This window comes from Oncorhynchus mykiss, chromosome 5 (genome assembly GCF_057628025.1).
Source record: "Oncorhynchus mykiss isolate SJ-2025 chromosome 5, ASM5762802v1, whole genome shotgun sequence".
NCBI lineage: Eukaryota > Metazoa > Chordata > Actinopteri > Salmoniformes > Salmonidae > Oncorhynchus > Oncorhynchus mykiss.
Genome location: NC_143026.1, coordinates 54,602,501 through 54,622,774, shown reverse-complemented (window position 1 = coordinate 54,622,774; position 20,274 = coordinate 54,602,501). Strand labels below are relative to the sequence as shown.

Here is a 20,274-nt window from a genome sequence, read left to right as displayed (position 1 = left end):
CTTTGCACCCCGTGTAACAACAGTGCATACCCATTTGGGAACAAATCGGTGAGCACATTTTGCATGCCCCAACATCTGTCACAGGGCTTCGAAATCATGGGCGGAAACAAACAGATTTGAGGACATGTTTCACGTGATAAATAATGCACAATTACCGGTCTAGCATTCAGCCGTCCGCTGCTGCCTTGGGTATGGAAAGTCTGTAGTTATAGTCTTCTGCCTGATTTCACACGGGTGGGCGGTATTTCTCATGCGAACGCACCTACCGCCATCTGTGTGCTCGTTACTGCGCTGACACCTTTCACAACACTGTGCTATATACTCTCTACAGGAAACCGTGGTCAGTGGATCCTCTCCTGTGCTGTGTCGAGAAGAGCTTTCAAAACAGAGAGCCCACGACAGAGCTGTCACCCGGAGCCTATACTAGTGTGGGATAATAATGACGACAGAACCCCATGAGTTTGTATTTTACATTTCGTGGTTGCACATTGAGATTCATGGTTGCAAATACGATTCGCAAATGTGTAATTACATTTTGCAAGCTTGTATCATGATATGTGAAAAACGTTACAATGGTCGCAAACTTTTAAAATGTTTAAACATTCGATGAGATTTGCAAGTATAATTTATTTCCTGAATTATTACAAGTCCATTAGCAACTATGAATAATCTGCTGTGAATCAAAAATACACTCACAGATATCACTGTTGTCACATCACCATGCGATTCGTAAGCCTATTGCTGCAATTGTTGGCTGGATTGTTCCGTTAATCACATCTCAGGAAGTAGCTTAAAAGAGGAGAAGAGGAGGTTTTTCGTGGTTAAGGAAAGATGGCGGAAGCTAAGCACTGTTCGAGTCAGATGGAGCGTTGAGTAAAGTTAAAGGAAACGAGTGGAAAAGGGCCTCATTGAAGAATGCCATCTCCCAATCTGAATGCTGTGACAAGGACCTGGATGGTAATCTACTTCAAGCTGCCTGACTGAATACTGGGGCCTTCAGTGGTACCTTACTTGACATTACAGCAAGAGTCTCCTTATCTCTGTCTCGTAGCCATTGATCATGTCAACATTCATTTCATTTAACCACTCAAATTCATACAAACTGTCACGGATGCAAGAACTGACTTATATTAACTTGTCTATTTGTCCTATTCTTCAGACTTTCCTTGGATACATATTTTAGTTGGCACACCTGTGTGATATCTTATATATACATTAACACTCATTTATTCACCCTGGATATGAGACTTGCATTGATTTTAGACCTTTTTGAATCATGGAGAAAGTGTTGCCTTGATGGAGAAAGTCTGCATGTTGTTTGACGCATAAATTACCATAGTAGTTAGTAAAAAAAAAAGCGAAAAAACAAAAAAAACAGTTTTTTTTGTTTTCGTTTTTTTTTTACTAACTACTATGGTAATTTATGCGTCAAACAACATGCAGACTTTCTCCATCAAGGCAACACTTTCTCCTTGTTTTCTCCTTTCTCCTACTGTTTTTTTTGTAACATAACTTTTAAGAAATGAATATGAGCAGTTTATGCAAAACCTTATTGAATTTGGTGGTCAACCCGCAAATTTGGCCATTGAAAAAGCCTTGATAGTTGCATCCTTCCTCAGGGAACTATCTGCTGATCACCGACAACAGGGTGGAAGGTTTTTGTCATGTGCTGCTCTAGAGTTCCATGGCCCAGCAGACTCACCTGGGGATAGGGGGACAGACACATGTTAGTTGGTCTAGGATACTTTTAGAGAGAGGAGATAGCATAAGCTTTGGAGTGAGTACAGTATTTTTTAAACATTTTTTAAATTCTATTTAACCTTTATTGAAAATCATTTATTTTTCAACAGGACAAGGCCCCAACACACCTCCAGGCTGTGTAAGGGCTATTTGACCAGGAAGGAGAGTGATGGAGTGCTGCATCAGATAACCTGGCCTCAGCAATCGCCCGACCTCAAGCCAATTGAGATGGTTTGCAGAGTGAAGGAAAAGCAAGTGCTCAGCGTGTGTGGGAACTCCTTCAAGCCTGTTGGAAAAGCAGGTGAAGCTGGTTGAGAGAATGCCAAGAGTGTGCAAAGCTGTTATCAAGGCAAAGGGTGGCTACTTTGAAGAATCTCAAATATAAAAAATATATGGATTTGTTTAACACTTTTTTGGTTGCAACGTGATTCCATGTGTTATTTCATGTTTGATGTCTTCACTATTATTCTACGATGTAGAAAATAATAAAAAATAAAGAAAAACCTTGGAATGAGTAGGTGTGGCCAAACTTTTGACTGGTACTGTATATGGTTAATTATCAGAGATATCATGTAGGTGTTGCCTCATGGTGAATGTAGGGGTGAAGTATCGATCGTTTTCAAAAAGCATCCTCAATACAATTAAAACCTTGTTCCCCCCATTACTGCTGCCATGGAAACAAACTCTAATCACAGAATGTCGTCATCACAGCACTATAAATGTTAATTGCGGAAAAGCATGAAAAACCCACAGTTCCAGTTGGTGAGAACATGCTGCATAAATCTCTCTCGCCTTTGTCTCTAAGATGGTGGAAGCAGTGACCAGGGTGATTTACTCTGACGCTTCCTGCCTGTGTCATTATTCTCACAATGGGCCCCAAACAATCTCACCTCATCCCGCCGGCGGCCATAACTTTGACACCAACATTTTAAAAAAATCAATTGGGCGGATTACGTCTCGGACTACAGCTTCGGGACTTTAAATCACACCAGTGCCATTTGTTTTATCGCTTGCATATGTTAACACTTTCTGTTATTGCCCGATTCAGCCCTCCTAAATTCTGATGACTCCTCGCCGGCAAACCTTCGCCCAGGTCCCTGTATTGGTGAGCAAGAAAAACCTTGCTCCCATTCTGTATTGAATAAACCGGCCAACCTCACAGTAATTATCCCGTGTGCCTCCAATCTTTTTATAACTAAGCAAGTTTGTTAAGAAAATTGGTAATGCCCTTTGTCACTGTCCCCGCAGGCTAGATGAGACTGACAGAGCAGCGGGATTTTTTTATTTAGTGGAGATATCGTTTGCTTGTTTTATTGAGGCCCTGTTGGTTGATGGATGGAATGGGATGTGCGGCCAGACAGTAAGCGATAGTTTTGGATATGGCCCAGGATTTTTGATATCTCATTATTTTAGTCTGTCACTTGGCATAACCCCGGGAGCGTGAAAGCAGAATGCATCCGACACGTGTTGTATTTTTACAACAACTGTAACATAGCTACACTTTCACTGTACCCAAAATGCACCCTATTGCCTAACCGGGCCTTGCTAAAAGTAGTGCACAACATAGGGAATAGGGTCCCGTTTGGGACACAGCCTATTTCTGTGAACTCAGATGTCAGACAGTTACCATTTGGTTCATTGCTGACTATAGGTACTTCGTTTCTTTACACAGTCGTTTGTCTCCATTTGGAAGTGGCTCCAAATGCCTGCTGACACTCCATACATAGCATAATAAGCTAGAGAAGCTGAGGGAGGGAACTCCATGTGCTAAGGCTACAGTACCAGTGAGCTGCATTTCAAAGCACCAGAAATGTACTTCTTCAGAAAAGTTCTGAGATATCTTTCTGTGGGGACAAACAGAATAACTAACAATTAAAAATCTTGCGTGAAATATGTCTTTGTACCTGGGAAGTTGCCCGCCGTCTCCTCAAATATGTCTTGGCAGCAGTCTATTGCTTTGATCCCAGTGGCAGAGACTCTTCCTCACAATCTCAAGGTTTGAAGGATATGTCATTGCTGAGTTCGTAGTAAAGTCAAAGTGGATTACCGTTACTAATGACGAGGCCCCTCTTTAAGCTTATACACCTGCAATCCAATAGAGACAACTATGTGGATCAGCCTCTCTCTCTCTCTTTCTCTCTCGACCGGCCTCAGGAAATTTGAATTCCCTGAATTGGATCCTTTGTTTGAACTCCTCAAGGCAATTCCATTAATCCTGGGGGCTGCTCCAAGTCTCCGGAGAAAAAGGAACAAGAAGTGGGTTCTTAGTCAGACTCAGGAGGCATGCATATACCATCCAGAATTTCCAAATATATTACTTACTCGCTAATGTTCAGTCCCTGGACAATAAAGCAAACGAGCTCAGGCCAAGGATCTCCTGCCAGAGAGACATCAGGGACTGTAACCTACTCTGTTTTTCGGAATCAAGACTCCCTCCGGATATACTGTCCCCATCCATTCAGCCAGCGGAGTTTTCTGTACATCACGCAGACAGGCAGAAAGAACTGTCCGGGAAAAAGAAAGGTGGAGGTGTTTGTTTCATGATTAACTAATCATGATGTGATTGGGGTAACATACAGGAACTCAAGTCATTTTCATCCCCCAATCAAACCATAAAAAGCTGACCACATTACCTGCTGAGATAATGGCCGTGTATATATGGCCGTGTATAGTTAAGGATTATATCCCCTCCACCTTACCCGATACCCTAGACCCACTACAATTTGCATACTGCTCCAACAGATCCACACATGACACAATCGCCATCACACGGCACACTGCCCTATCCCATATGGACAAGAGGAATGTCTATGTAAGAATGCTGTTCATCGACTACAGCTCTGCCTTCAACCCCATAGTGCCTTCCAAGCTCATCACTAAGCTCGGGCCCTGGGTCTGAACCCCGCCCTTTGCAACTTGGTCTTGGGGTTCCTGAAAGGTCAACCCCAGGTGGCGAAAGTAGGCAACAACACCTACGCCACGCTGATCCTCAACATGGGGGTCCCACAAGGATGCATATACTCAGCCCCCTCCTGTACTCCCTGTTCACCCATGACTGCGTGGCGATGCACGTCTCTGACTCAATCACCATGTTTGCTGACGAGACAACAGTGGTAGTCCTGATTACCAACAATGTCAAGACAGCCTGGCGGAGTGGTGCCAGAAAAATAACTCCCTCAACGTCAACAAAACGAAGGAGCTGATCATGGACTTCAGGAGACAGCAGAGAGAGAACGGCCCAATCCACCTCGACAGGCCGCAGTGGAGAGGGTGAAAAGTTCCTCAGCGTGCACATCACTGACATCTTGAAATGGTCCATCCACACAAACAGTGTGGTGAAGAAGGTGGCTGAAGAAAGGCTGAAGAAATTCGGCTTGACCCAAGACCCTCACAAACTTCTACAAATGCATTGAGAGCATCCTGTCGGGCTGTATCACCGCCTGGTACGGAAATTGCACTGTCCACAGCCGCAGGGGTCTCCAGAGGGTGGTGATATCAGCCCAACGTATCACCGGGGGCACACTGCCTGCACTCCAGGACATCTACAACACCCAGTGTCTCCGGAAGGCCGAGAAGATCATCAAGGACACAAGCCATGGCTTGTTCACCCTGCTACCATCTAGAAGGCAGAGACAGTACAGGTGCATCAAAGCTGGGACCGAGAGACTGAAAAACAGCTTCTATCTCCAGGCCATCAGACTGTTAAATAGTCCCCAATAGCCGGCCTCCGCCCCGTGGTCAAAGTATGTATTTGGTACAACAGGCATCCAACACATTGCTTCCACCTTCCCAGTATTTACAGTGCACGTATAGGAGAGAAGAATACATACCATCCCCCAACAATTATCTGCACCATAGCCATTTAGTCTGCTCAAAAGAGTATATTTTCACACAGCAGTAGTAAGCAGCACAGCTCTGTCCTGAAAGACCCAGTATGATGTCTGATTAATCACCTGGGCAGCTCCTCTTCCGTGGCAGGTTGTGTTTTTCTCTTTCATGCCAGGAAGAGTTAGAGAAAAAGAGACTGTAGCTCTAAACCTACTAAGTGCAAATCGCTGACGATGCCATCTTTTTTAAGCTAGTGTAGCGAGGGAGCGACCTCCTTTCCATTAGACAAGACAGGCCAAGGGAACAGACAGTGAACTAAGAGTTCACTACTGCCTTCTAATTAGAGGGCCTAGCTTACTGATACACACACACACACACATTCTCACACACACACACACAACTGAGGCTCTCCACTTGGCCTCTGTATCCCCCGTCACTCAAAGCTGCACATTAGTTTAGAGGGATGTATTGATTTACTGAAGCTTTCAAATATTCTGAAAAGGAAATGGTGATGTTTAACCCTTCTGCGTGCTTTTTTCTGTCTTGGAATCAGTTGAGACTGAATTGAAGCATGGGATGAGTGTTTGAGTAGAGTTCAAGTTTGATTCAGCTTGATCTGCAGATGGCTTTCCATGTTGCCAGTGTCTTAAAAACAGCACAGAAATATTATGAGCCGTTGTCGTTGATATGAGTCCTTCAGAAAAACCTAGATAACATCTAACATTCAGTACATTCCGAAAGTATTCACACTCCTTGACTGACTTTAAAATGGATTACATTTATATATTTTGTCACTGGCCTTACGAGTATCTCGTAATGCCCTTTGGCCTTTCTAATGCTCCTTCAGTCTTCCAGGCCTTCATCAACTAAGTATTTCGGTACATGCTGGGACGGGGCTTAGTGGTCTATATAGGTGTTATTTTGGCCTATTCTGCTGACCGCGTCCAGTATGTCTTGTTATTCAGGTCTGTGCTGAGAAGTGTTGGAGCATGATCTATATGTTAAACAGGAGAAATGTTTGTTTTTTCAGCAATCTGTATCCTTTTTGGGCTGTCTCATCTCCATGGAGGGAGTGGAGATGGAGGAGCAACGCGTAAGTTCATGACCCATCCCCAATTCCGTGAAAGCAGTCCAGCGATTCCTGGGGTTCGCCAACTTTTTAAAGAGGTTCATGCGGGGCTTCTGCATGGTGGTCGCACCTCTTACCTCCCTGCTGAGAGGAGGTCCCCAGCAGCTTTGTTGGACGGTGCAGGTGGAGAGGTCGTTCGAGATGCTAAAGGCACGCTTTACCACTGCTCCTGTGCAAATTAATTACTTAAAAATCATACAATGTGATTTTCTGGATTTTTGTTTTAGATTCCGTCTCTCACAGTTGAAGTGTACCTATGATAAAAATTACAGGCCTCTCCATGCTTTGTAAGTAGGAAACACTGGCGATTTTGCAGGTTATCAAATACTTGTTTTCCCCACTGTATATCCTGATAAGAGAAAGTTAGTCGATATGTAGTTAAATATTCCTAATTAAATATGAATTCAATGACATATTTTTTTCTAATAGGTTTGAGTGACAACATTTGACGAGAAGGGACCTCAGAGTCAATAAAAACAGTCAATTTGGATTTGATTGACATGTTTGTTGTTAGTTTGGAAATGGGTAGGCGGAAATCCTGTGCATACGTGACATTTAGATAAACTACAATTTGTACACATGATAATGTCACATAATTGGAAAACAGCCATCATTTCCAGATTTTCTTGATTTTCTTGTTTATAAGTTCAACTGCTCCATTGTTCCTTCCATCCATCCATCCATCCATCCATCCTGATCTCTCTCCCTCCACCCCTCCCTCCCCATCTCTCCTCCCCCCCGTCCTCCTTCCTTCCCTCCCCTCTCTCGCCTCCCTCCCTCTCCCTCTCCCCTCTCTCCTTTGCAATTTCCATCTGTTCAAATGAAATATCTTTGGCAACAGGAGAATGCCCCTTAGCAATGAGGGACAATATATCTTCAACATCTCAGCTGTCCAACACTCTTCATGTAATATTTATACAGCGAACGTGGCAGTGGCCATGTCGGAAACGGTTAAGTGGAGCAGGTTGAGGATCCTTGCAAAGCCACCAACCTGCCGACAGATGAGGGCAACTCAATTGGCATCCTATTTCCTAAATAGTGCACTACTTTATGATGCCATTTCAGACTTGGACGAGGTGTACGGCCAGCCAATCCAGTCTCTCTCATTTACATGTTGGCCAGCAATCACGGCTGACCTGGTCACATCTGGCACATTTGTTCAATTAATTAATAATGCGTGAGGAGGGATGCCAGGCTAGCGAGGGCTTTGATTACATTTGCCATATTGTTGTTGAGGTGAGCTGCGGTGAGGATATAAAGGGTCCAGGTGGACCCCTGTATGTGGATCTCCCTCTGGTTGGGTAATTATTCAAGCATTTGGCCAATAGCTGTGGCTATATCTTGAGAGCTGTCAACTACTCAGCCAATAACTGATGAGGAGAATGAATGTTTAATAATGCAGTGTTTGGTAGTCAATTTGGATAAGATTTGGAAATGAGGTGTAGCTCTCTCAATGTTCATTTTGTTTATTTAGCCAAGATAGTCGACAGTAACGATTGCCACTTTTTTCCAGGGAGTACTCTGATGTGTGTGCACCAGGGTTGGGGTCAATTCCGACCAACTTATGAAATAAATAGCTTCAACCTTTCAGTTTATTGATAGCTCATAAAAATAGATGCCCCTTTTCAAATTATTGAACTGGAAATTCAGTTTACTTCTTGAATGGACTGCTTTCAATTCAAATTGACGCCAGCCCTGCTGTGCACGGGTGTACAAGTCTGTGTGTGTGTTGGGTATTCAATGTCACAGGAGTCGTATGCAGCGGAACTACCACTCAAAATGGAATCTCAGTCAATGCTGAATAGAGTATCACTCCCTGTACTTGATAGTTTTGAGGCCAAACCATGCTGCATAGTGAGGTTAGCTGGGTAGGGCAAGGCTAGGCTAGAAAGGGCAGGGTTGTCCGTGCAGCGTTCCCCTCTCTTGTGGAGATCCACATCATGTGGAGACCCCCGCCCCGACCGCCCCTTTGTCTGTCTCTGCTCACAAAGCTTCTCAATTATTTCCTGTCTACTGCTTGCGACCAAGACCTTCCAACACCCCTCCCCTTCCCTCCTCCTCCAGCCCCGTTCAGACAATCAAGGGCCTCTCCTCTTTGGGGAGCGGCTGTCACAGACTTGTCCCACTGACAGACATGTCAATCTGGTCTGGCAGACTCAGTGGGTAGGTGGCCACACGGCACCATGGAACAGGAGACTAGGAGGGGAGTGTCAAACGGAGGATTCAAAATTCCACTGGATTTTTGAGGCCACTTCAAGCATGATTTCAGCATAAGTTCATACAGATGTAAAATCTTAATTTGAGCCTTACGGTGGCCTGGCCACGCACCATTAGAGGCGACGCACCATTTTTGATTGTCAGAAATTAATTCATTGGAGGCTCCTCAAGAGGAGGAAAGGCAGGATCATGCTCCTCAGTGAATTTCAGAAAAAGAAACATTACAAAAAGTTATCCTTTTTAGATAAAACTATACTAAATATATTCACGTCACCAAATAATGTATTAAAAAACAAGGTTTGCAATGAAGGTCTACAGTAGCAAACACTCTGTAGGATAGCGCCATGGTGTAGCCGGAGGACAGCTAGTTGCCATCCTCTTCTGCATACATTGACTTCAATACAAAAACTAGGAGGCTCATGGTTCTCAGTAATTATGACAACTTCAGTAGCACGTCCACCAACCTATCAGAGCTCTTGTAGCATTAACTGACATGTTGTCCACCCAATCAAAAGGATCAAAGAATGAGTCTAATACTGAAGCATAAGGTACAGCTAGCTAGCACAGCAGTGCATACAATGTGGTGAGTAGTTGATTCAAAGTGAGAAAAAGACAAAAGTTGAACAGTGTTGAATAAATTAATTAATACAAAAATAAAGGAGATGTCACGATCGTCATGGGAAGAGGTGGACCAAAGCGCAGCGTTGTACGTGTTCATTCTATTTATTTATTAACTGAAAACTGACAACAACAAAACACGAACGTGACGTTCTGCAGGGCAAAATAACAACCAGTGCAAAAATAAGAACCCACAAATGAAAGAGGGAAAAAGGACTGCCTAAGTATGATTCCCAATCAGAGACAACGATAGACAGCTGCCTCTGATTGGGAACCACACTCGGCCAAAAACAAAGAAATAGAAAACATAGAAATAAAGAAACTAGAATGCCCACCCTAGTCACACCCTGGCCTAACCAAAATAGAGAATAAAAACATCCCTATGGCCAGGGCGTGACAAGAGAAGCAAGAGAGAGAGAGAGATCGCTATATTTCATTGTATTTTTTGAATACTTTCACTTTCACCTACCTAACGAAGGCCGATAGCTAGTTTAGCCTACTCAAACCCCAAGCTCAAACCACAAGGTTAGCTAGTTAGCTAGTTTCCTATGGCTATCCAACACTGGAACTCTTCCAAGTCAAGGTAAGCTTTTGATTGTATTAATTTATTGCCACTGGGGCCCGCCGGTATAAATGCTGAACAACTTGCTGACTGTACGCTGTACTGCATAATTGTAGTGGGTTTACTAACATGTTAGTTCTAGTAGCTATGTTGTCTAGCTACAACGTTAGCTAAAATGGTGACAATGATGTAGGCTGTGTGTAGCGGTTATGATATGAAGGTATGGCTTGGAATGTTTTTTTTGCCTGGTCACTGACAGCTTATGTGTTGTGCACTGAAGTCCACAAGCGAAGGAAAAAGGTGAGAGGAGGAGGGCGCTTAGATGCAAGAAGGAATTCTACAACGAGCATAATCTTAATTAATAATCTTGATTGAATGTGGCTGCAATGAAAATGAACTGCGTTTGCGTGTGACCAGGGGTATATTCATTCTGCCGATTCTGTTGGAAAAAACGTTTCTTAAACGGAAGCAAATGGGAACGAAACGGGGATAAACATACCTGAATTTGTCCAACAGAAACTCTTGTTAGCAACTGTAGGACTAATGATTATACCCTACATCAGCTAGATGCAGGAAAGAGTGTGCAAGGCAGTATTGAATGTGTCAGTCTGTCACCTTGATTCATAGGCTAGGTTGTAGCAATCTCATGAGAGGTAGAGGGAAAATTAGAGTATCATGTAGTAGCCTAAACCTATTGATGTTACAATGAGCTGGGTGAATGGAATATGAATGACAGTTATCCAAAATGCTGTAACAGAAATAAGGCCATGCCAACTTAAACGTCACAAACTACCACAGAATTCATGGATTATGTTTTAAATGTGTACATTTTCCTGTTAAATAATATATTGTTCAAAACAAGCTGTTCATTTACTTACTACTCTGCCCTTCAGTGACTGCCAGCAGCAGCAGCTCCACCCCGGCGGGAGCATAGGCCATGTGAACATTGCTTGAGTTGTTTTGCCAGCTATTTGCTATGAGGGGGAACTGCCTCAGTGAAATTGTGTAATTTCATAGCCTAAATTATAAAAGCACAAAGTAAATGGACCATCCTAGGGTGCTCAAGTGTGTTTTTCAGTCAGATCAGCTCTATTCTCCCTTCCCCAATGAGACTCTAGCGCCAGGCAGTTACTTCCAAACATGAGACTAGATCTGCTCTATCAGGTACAGATGGAGTTAAAGCAAAAAGCAATTTGTAATTATTAACTTGTAAATAAATAATCACAACATTCATGGGAGCCTGGAAACTGATCAACCGGATATCCACATTCAAAAATAATCAAAGGACCCTCTGTCACTGCCTAGAACCTTCTCATTGCGGATCTGGTAGGACAAAAAAGCATGGCTTATTGCTTCCCCCCCATGTTGTTCATCAGATTCTACTGCAGGTGACATACTGCTAGACTCTCTTACCTGTAGACATGGATGAACGCTTCTCCCTTTCTGTCACGTAAGCCATGGTTACCCTTAGTTTGAAGATGTAATCCTATGGGTTCTCAATTCGGCTCCCTCCGCATATTTGCAATCAAACGGCAGAATTTTCTCCATCTCCTTAGCTATCTGCTTCCACCGGGCATTCCACTGATGTCAAACCCCGGTCAACTTCTTCCGTGACAACAGCACTGTTGATCGCCATTTCAGAAGACTACAATGCCTGGTTCACTTAAAATGTTTTTACCTAAATCAGGGATTTCCTCATTTTCTGATTCATTTTCAGTGAGAGAGAGTCAGCATGGCATGATTGTCCTCCAGAAAGTGGAGAGCATTAACACTTTTGCAGTTCTTTGTGATATCTTGAGAAAGCGTGACAATCAAATAAAACCAATTGGAGAGCTTACAACTGAACAAAAATGTCATGTTCATTTGTGAATACAACACAAAAACACAGATTATGCTGCGTTTACACAGGCAGACCAATTCTGATCTTTTTTCACTAATTGGTCTTTTGACCAATCAAATCAGCTCTGAAAAAAACGGATGTGCTACAGAGACCGATTCCCTTCCCCTCTTTATTGCAAGATTGTGCTCTGTGATTAATCAACATCAACAGTAGTTCATCTTGAATAATAGTTTTAAATTAAAAATTAAAACAAGTTTAAAGACTTCAAAGGAACACTTTAAGTCATATAATTTCAAAGTGTACAAGTAAGCTAGCTTATATGTAAAGGAGACATCTTGATAACAAGTAGGCTATTATTACTAAAGCATACATTCAGGTGAACAAAAAAAGTCCATACCAGAGGTGGCCAACAGAGCTCCACTGATCCCTGATCTACTTGATGAGCAGACTTCTAATCCAGATACTGGGAGATGAATTCACCTTTCAGCAGGACAATAACCTAAAAAACAAGGCTAAATCTACGCTGGAGTTGCTTACCAAGAAGAGTGGTTTTGACTTACTTGGAAATCTATGGCAAGACCTGCAAATGGTTGTCTAGCAGTGATCAACAACCAATTTGACAGAGCTTGAAGAATTTTGAAAAGAATAATGGCACATGTTCTACAATTCAGGTGTGGAAAGCTCTTAGAGACTTACCCAGAAAGACTTAGAGTTATAATAGCTGCCAAAGGTGCTTCTATAAAGAATTGACTCAGGGTAGTGAATACTTATTTAATTATAAATTTTTGTATTCAATTTTCAATACACTTCACTTTGTCATTATTGGATACTGTGTGTCTATAGGTAAGAGAATAAAATCAATTTTGAATTCAGTAACACAACAAAATGTGGAATACAGGGTATGAATACTTTCTGAAGGCACTGTAAGTGCCTCGTTATATGCTTTTTTGTCCTCCTGCATCACTTTATACGCAGAAGGTCTCTGCTAAACGTAGAATCACATGGTTTATCCGCCCCTCTGTGAGCACTGATAACCTCCGAACAAAGTTGACTACAAATGCAAATTTGTCAATGTCTTTGCAATTGGTACAACCCAGTGATGCATATAAAACAGAGATGACTGAATTAAAATAGAAATCGTTTTTATTGAAATACATGTAATGTTCAATCAATTTAGTCCTATTTTGCTACTTCAAAGCTACTATCTGGTATCTGTTTCAATATATTTCATGATGTGTAGCCTAAAAAAAATCTTGATTTTTGTATATTATTATAGGGTAAGCATTAGAATAAGCCGCCTCGATATTTGCAGCCATCGGGGATAATATCTTTCTAGGAGGTGATCCGTCGTCAGTATTGTGGAAAAATTTTAGTGGTTTCTAATGATCTTCAGTAGTAACACATGCCTCAACAATGCACTTAGCGAACGTTCTGTATGTTACATCTTTGGCCGTTGTCGGAAAGATGCATCGTTAAAACACTCGTAAGCCTAAATTCCATCACTATCGGGAACCGGGCCCAGGTGTGTTAGTGCTGGGCTTGAACAGAAGCCTACACATCCAGCAGGGTTGGCCTGCTCCAGTTGTAATATGTTTACAACTTGTGTGCAACTTTAAAACTGTACTTTTGTTTGCAACATTTGTTAATAAATCCTGTTATGGATGATGCGAATTTTCGCAGCTTTTTGTTAAAAATCGCGCAACATTTCAAAGTCCTGCTACTCATGCCAGGAATATAGTATATGCATATGATAAGTATGTGTGGATAGAAAACACTCTGAAGTTTCTAAAACTGGTTAAATCGGGTCTGTGGCTATAACAGAACGTGTTTAGGAGTAAAAATCCCTGGTAAAACTGTTTACCAAAAACAAAACAAAAATATTTGTCCGCCATTCAATGAATTGTTTAAGACGAGAGAAAATATATGCGAACCCCCTGTAAACGCCTACAGCTTCCACACGATGTCACCATTGCTATCAATATCAGAATCATTTATCCCTGGTTACAACACGAATAGACCCCTCCCTTCTTCTGACGCACCACAGTATGTTGTGAAACTGAAAAAATGGACGATGTTTTCCAGACTTGCTGCTATCGAATACAGATCGCCCCGTGATCAATTTGATGCATCATTAACGTTTATTAATACCTAAAGTTGGTTTAGAAACGTCGTTTGAAGTGATTTGTAAAAGTTTATAGGCGACTTTTGTAATTTTAAAAAGTGACGTTGCGTCTTGTAAATGGACTTTTTGCAGCATCAGACTGGCCTTCAGCAAATTACATTTTGGGTATACAATGACGGATTTAATCGGGAAAAATACCCAATTGTGATGTTTATGGGACATATAGGAGTGCCAACAAAGAAGCTCGTCCAAGGTAATGAATGTTTTATATTTTATTTCTGCGTTTTGGGTAGCGCCGGCTACCGCAAAATCTGTTGTTTACGTGTCGTGCTGGTATTTTGGGGGGTGCATGCTATCAGATAATAGCTTCTCATGCTTTCGCCGAAAAGCATTTTACAAATCTGACTTGGTGGCTAGATTCACAACGAGTGTAGCTTTAATTCAGTACCTTGCATGTGTGTTTTAATGAAAGTTTGAGATTTAACGAGTACTAAGTAAAGTACTATAAGTGGGGCTCTGAAATTTCCGCTGAGCTATCCCTGTGCAGGGACCACCTCCATAAGAAGTTTTAACATAGCTACACATACACAGTCTACAATACATTAGGAACACCTTCTCTTTCCGTGACAGACTAACCAGGTGAATACAGTTGAAAGCTATGATCCCTTATTGATATCACTTGTAACATTCCGCTGCAATCAGTGTAGGTGAAGGGGAGGAGACAGGTTAAAACTTATTCAGGATCAGTGTCCCTTCCACGGGACAGTTGAGCTAACGTAGGCTAATGAAATTAGCATGAGGTTGTAGGTCACAAGAAAATTTCCCAGGACATAGACATATCTGATATTGGCAGAAAGCTTAAATTCTTGTTAATCTAAGTGAACTGTCCAATTTACAGTAGCTATTACAGTGAAAGAATACCATGCTATTGTTTGAGGAGAGTGCACAATTTAGAACATGAAAGGTTATTAATGAATAAATTAGGCACATTTGGGCAGTCTTGATACAAAAATTTGAACAGAAATGCAATTGTTCATTGGATCAGTCTAAAACTTAAACACACTGCTGCCATCTAGTGGCCCAAATCTAAATTGCACCTGGGTTGGAATAATACACCATGGCCTTTCTCTTGCATTTCAAAGATGGTACAAAAAAAATACAAATTTTCTTTGTATTATCTTTTACCAGATTATTGTGTTATATTCTCCTACATTCCTTTCACATTTCCACAAACGTCAAAGTGTTTCCTTTCAAATGGTACCAAGAAGATGCATATCCTTCTACAGGCAGTTAGATTTGGGTATGTCATTTTAGGAGAACATTTTAAAAAGGGGCGGATCCAAGCCTTGAGACAACTAAGACATGGATTGTGTATGTGTTCCATTCAGAAGGTGAATAGGAAGACAAAAGATTGAAGTGCCTTTGAACGGGTTATGGTAGTAGGTGCCAGGCGCACCTGTTTTGAGTGTGTCAAGAACTGCAATGCTATTGGGTTTTTCACACTCAAGTTTCCCATGTGTATCAATAATGGTCCACCACCCGAAGGACATCCAGCCAACTTGACACAACTGTGGGAAGCATTGGAGTCAACATGGGCCAGCATCCCTGTGGAATGCTTCCGATACCTTGTAGAGTCCATGCCCCAGTGAATTGGGGCTGTTCTGAGGACAAAAGGGGCTGCAACTCCATATTAGGAAAGTGTTACTAATGTTTTGTACACTCAGTGTATAACCCATTGGTATACAAGGATGTATGCCTCTTGGGACATTTAAAACTTGAAACATTGATTGCAGACAGGGTTTCACAGCTCTCTGTGCCTGAGGACAGACAACATCACAAAGAAACACATTTCATTACACTCAAATTAGACAATACTAAATATTATGTTGCTATATCTCTCTGTCCTCAGTTTCCTCGCTAGGGACTGGAAATTTAGAATATTTTCATAATATACTCCCAGAGTAGGCTACTCTCTCCATTCTTTGACAGCTGGAGCTGCAAAATCGAGTTTATGTTTATTGTACAATGATAAATAAATCAAGATAGCTAACTAGCTAATATGAAGTTAGCTGGCTGGTGATATTTAATTAACTTAGCTAGCTACAGTATACAGTATGTCAAGTTAGCTATCTATGTTAGCAGCTCATTTGTGTTAGAATGCACACTACATTCCTGTAGCAAGCTAGCTAATGATGCATTTTTAAAAAAATATATATTTATTTACTTCAGTAGGTTCTCCCACAGCCTCCGTTTTCTGGGTCCTTAGAAACATTTTGATGGGCATTTTGATCATCTGCCCGATGATTCCGGTGGTGGCAAGATGCAGCCAGACACGTGGATGATTGGACGATTTCCACCGGAGTGACTATGGTCTTCTAACACGGAGCCTGGTGTGGTTGCGAGGTGATTTGTGACACAACTGCTACTCCTCTATAGTGGATTATAAGATCAAGACCCTGTTTTATAAATACATGTGATTCCATAACCTTATGAGCAGCCACAACTATAATGTACAAAAATAAACATTAATACATAGGTTTCGGTGCATTTTAAAAACTTGTATTTGGATTACGCCATCGCAATCGTATCTCAAAATGAGATGGCAAGCAGGCCTACAATGAACAACAAAGTAGTCAGAAGGTTGCCTAACACAAAATAATTAATCCCTATGTGGGAGAGTTATGTATGGTTTTTAAATAACATTTACATTTTAGTAATTTAGCTGATGCTGTTTAAGGTATTTGTCCTCCTGAAAGGTGAATTATATAGTCATAGCAGATTTTATATGGGCAAATAAAATTCATAGAATAAAAAGGAAAGTTTTACATCTTCCTAAGTCTGAGGGTGAGTTTTAACCTTCAGAATTTGATTTGTATCAACTTGCTACTCAGGGCATTTACTTGTGACATATTGTTAAATGTACATATTATAGATGTGCATGCTCATCCCCAGAATCGTTTTACGTGTTTCTTTTCAAAAGATAAAGCTAAGAACATTAATAACTTCATAGTTAAGAACACTATAACAACATGGAAGAAAACGTAACAGATTTTAATAGAACAAATATCACCTGCTAGAAACGCAAAATGATGGAACAATCCCTTGATAGCTTTCAGAATTCATCGATAAATTGGTCCACATGGAAAACTAATGGCATAGAAAACTTTTAATGACTTGGTAATAGGAAATAAATGTATTTCCATGACAGCTTTGAAAAGCAATTTTGTATTGACCGATGTAGATATGTATTTTCAAATACATCCAACTTAAAAGTTTCATATGATAGGCAAGCTATACAAAAGCTTGCAGAGGGCCTATCCAACTGATCATCTCGTTAGAAAAATATATAAACAGTTGGAAAAAATATTTAAAAAGGACTGATATTGGCACAAGATGGAAGGAATGTTGGAACATAACTAACGAAGCGACAGTTAATTGAAAATGTACGCTTAATCCAATATAAATGCATGTGTTGAATTTATAAATACAAGAGACAAAATTCACAATTTCTACAGCACAACGGCAGAGTCATGTCTGAAGAGTAAAACTACTAATGACTCAATAATTCATGCCTTCTGGGAATGTTTCGGAAAGTCCAAAAGTTATGTACAGTGCCTTGCAAAAGTATTCGGCCCCCTTGAACTTTGCGACCTTTTGCCACATTTCAGGCTTCAAACATAAAGATATAAAACTGTATTTTTTTGTGAAGAATCAACAACAAGTGGGACACAATCATGAAGTTGAACGGCATTTATTGGATATTTCAAACTTTTTTAACAAATCAAAAACTGAAAAATTGGGCGTGCAAAATTATTCAGCCCCTTTACTTTCAGTGCAGCAAACTCTCTCCAGAAGTTCAGTGAGGATCTCTGAATGATCCAATGTTGACCTAAATGACTAATGATGATAAATACAATCCACCTGTGAGTAATCAAGTCTTCGTATAAATGCACCTGCACTGTGATAGTCTCAGAGGTCCGTTAAAAGCGCAGAGAGCATCATGAAGAACAAGGAACACACCAGGCAGGTCCGAGATACTGTTGTGAAGAAGTTTAAAGCCGGATTTGGATACAAAAAGATTTCCCAAGCTTTAAACATCCCAAGGAGCACTGTGCAAGCGATAATATTGAAATGGAAGGAGTATCAGACCACTGCAAATCTACCAAGACCTGGCCGTCCCTCTAAACTTTCAGCTCATACAAGGAGAAGACTGATCAGAGATGCAGCAAAGAGGCCCATGATCACTCTGGATGAACTGCAGAGATCTACAGCTGAGGTGGGAGACTCTGTCCATAGGACAACAATCAGTCGTATATTGCACAAATCTGGCCTTTATGGCAGAGTGGCAAGAAGAAAGCCATTTCTTAAAGATATCCATCCCCACTGTCAAACATGGTGGTGGCAGCATCATTGTTTGGGCCTGCTTTTATTCAGCAGGGACGGGGAAGATGGTTAAAATTGATGGGAAGATGGATGGAGCCAAATACAGGACCATTCTGGAAGAAAACCTGATGGAGTCTGCAAAAGACCTGAGACTGGGACGGAGATTTGTCTTCCAACAAGACAATGATCCAAAACATAAAGCAAAATCTACAATGGAATGGTTCAAAAATAAACATATCCAGGTGTTAGAATGGCAAAGTCAAAGTCCAGACCTGAATCCAATCAAGAATCTGTGGAAAGAACTGAAAACTGCTGTTCACAAATGCTCTCCATCCAACCTCACTGAGCTCGAGCTGTTTTGCAAGGAGGAATGGGAAAAAATGTCAGTCTCTCGATGTGCAAAACTGATAGAGACATACCCCAAGCGACTTACAGCTGTAATCGCAGCAAAAGGTGGCGCTACAAAGTATTAACTGAAGGGGGCTGAATAATTTTGCACACCCAATTTTTCAGTTTTTGATTTGTTAAAAAAGTTTGAAATATCCAATAAATGTCGTTCCACTTCATGATTGTGTCCCACTTGTTGTTGATTCTTCACAAAAAAAATACAGTTTTATATCTTTATGTTTGAAGCCTGAAATGTGGCAAAAGGTCGCAAAGTTCAAGGGGGCCGAATACTTTCGCAAGGCACTGTATTAGTGTAGATGTATTAGTATTACAATATTACAATATTAGTATTATAATGTCTGTTTATTTTAATTCTGCATATTTCAATACATGGCACATGAGGATGCACCGAGATACCTGATGGGTTGGACAATGATTTTTCAAAAATCATCTTTAAAAAATCGTAACCTGGAAATCAACCAATCCACCATCGTTCACGCAATGGAAACGTCAAATGCTTAATTTGTCAAAAAATGTAGAGTGTGTGGGCGATGGAGAGAAAAAAAAAAATCATACAGTTTGAGACCATGTGGCATAAAGTGAAATGGGCGCTGGAGATGGGGGTGAGAGCTAGTAGGTCTGGGCAGGTGTGATGTAGTTTATGTTTGTATGATGTCATCGTTTGTATGTTTATGTTTTGTATTGTTGATAACATATCAAATGAAATATATATTTTTTTAAAAGCAGACTGGAACAATTTTCCTCTAGGATTTTGCCTGTGCTTAGCTCTAATTATTTTTATTTTATCCTAAAGAACTCCCTAGTCCTTGATGATGACAAGCATACCCATAACATGATGCAGCCACCACCATGTTTGGTGTTGTGTTGGATTTGTCCAAAACATAATGCTCTGTATTTAGCTGCTCAGTACAGAATGATGGAGGCCACTATGTTTGTGGGGACCTTCAATGCTACAGAAATGTATTGGTACACTACCCCAGATCTGTTCATTCGACACAACCCTGTCTCGGGGCTCTACGGACAATTCCTTTGACCTCATGGCTTGATTTTTGCTCTGACATGGACTGTCAAGTGTGGGACCTTAAATAGACAGGTATGTGCCTTTCCAAAGCACTTCCAATCAATTGAATTTACCACAGGTGACCTCCAATCAAGTTGTAGAAAGGATGATCAATGGAAACAGGAAGCACCGGAGCGCAATTTCGAGTCTCATATTAAATGGTCTGAATACTTATATAAATAAGGTATTTCTGTTTCTTATTTGTAATACATTTGCAAACATTTCTAAAAACCTGTTTTCACTTTGTCATTAAGGGGTATTGTGTGTAGATTGATGAGGAAAAACAATTTTGTAATCTGGCTGTAATGTAACAAAATGTGGAAAAAGGACTCTATATGACTTTGCCGTACATTGAGAATCTTTGAGG

At 41.1% G+C, this 20,274-nt stretch overlaps 1 protein-coding gene across 5 annotated transcripts in view; it reads left to right on the top strand.

Annotated features, from left to right (window-relative positions):
- The first annotated feature begins 13,478 nt into the window (after positions 1–13,478).
- The window catches only part of LOC149983515 (uncharacterized), a 109,033-nt gene continuing 102,237 nt past the window's right edge, over positions 13,479–20,274 (top strand). For 2 of the 5 annotated variants that reach the window (XR_016496144.1, XM_090235177.1), the window contains exon 1: positions 13,479–14,309. The gene's annotated coding sequence lies outside the window, so the exon portion shown is untranslated. The remainder of the gene's footprint in view (positions 14,310–20,274) is intronic. The other 3 variants (XR_016496142.1, XM_090235176.1, XR_016496143.1) reach the window with 2 other exon arrangements.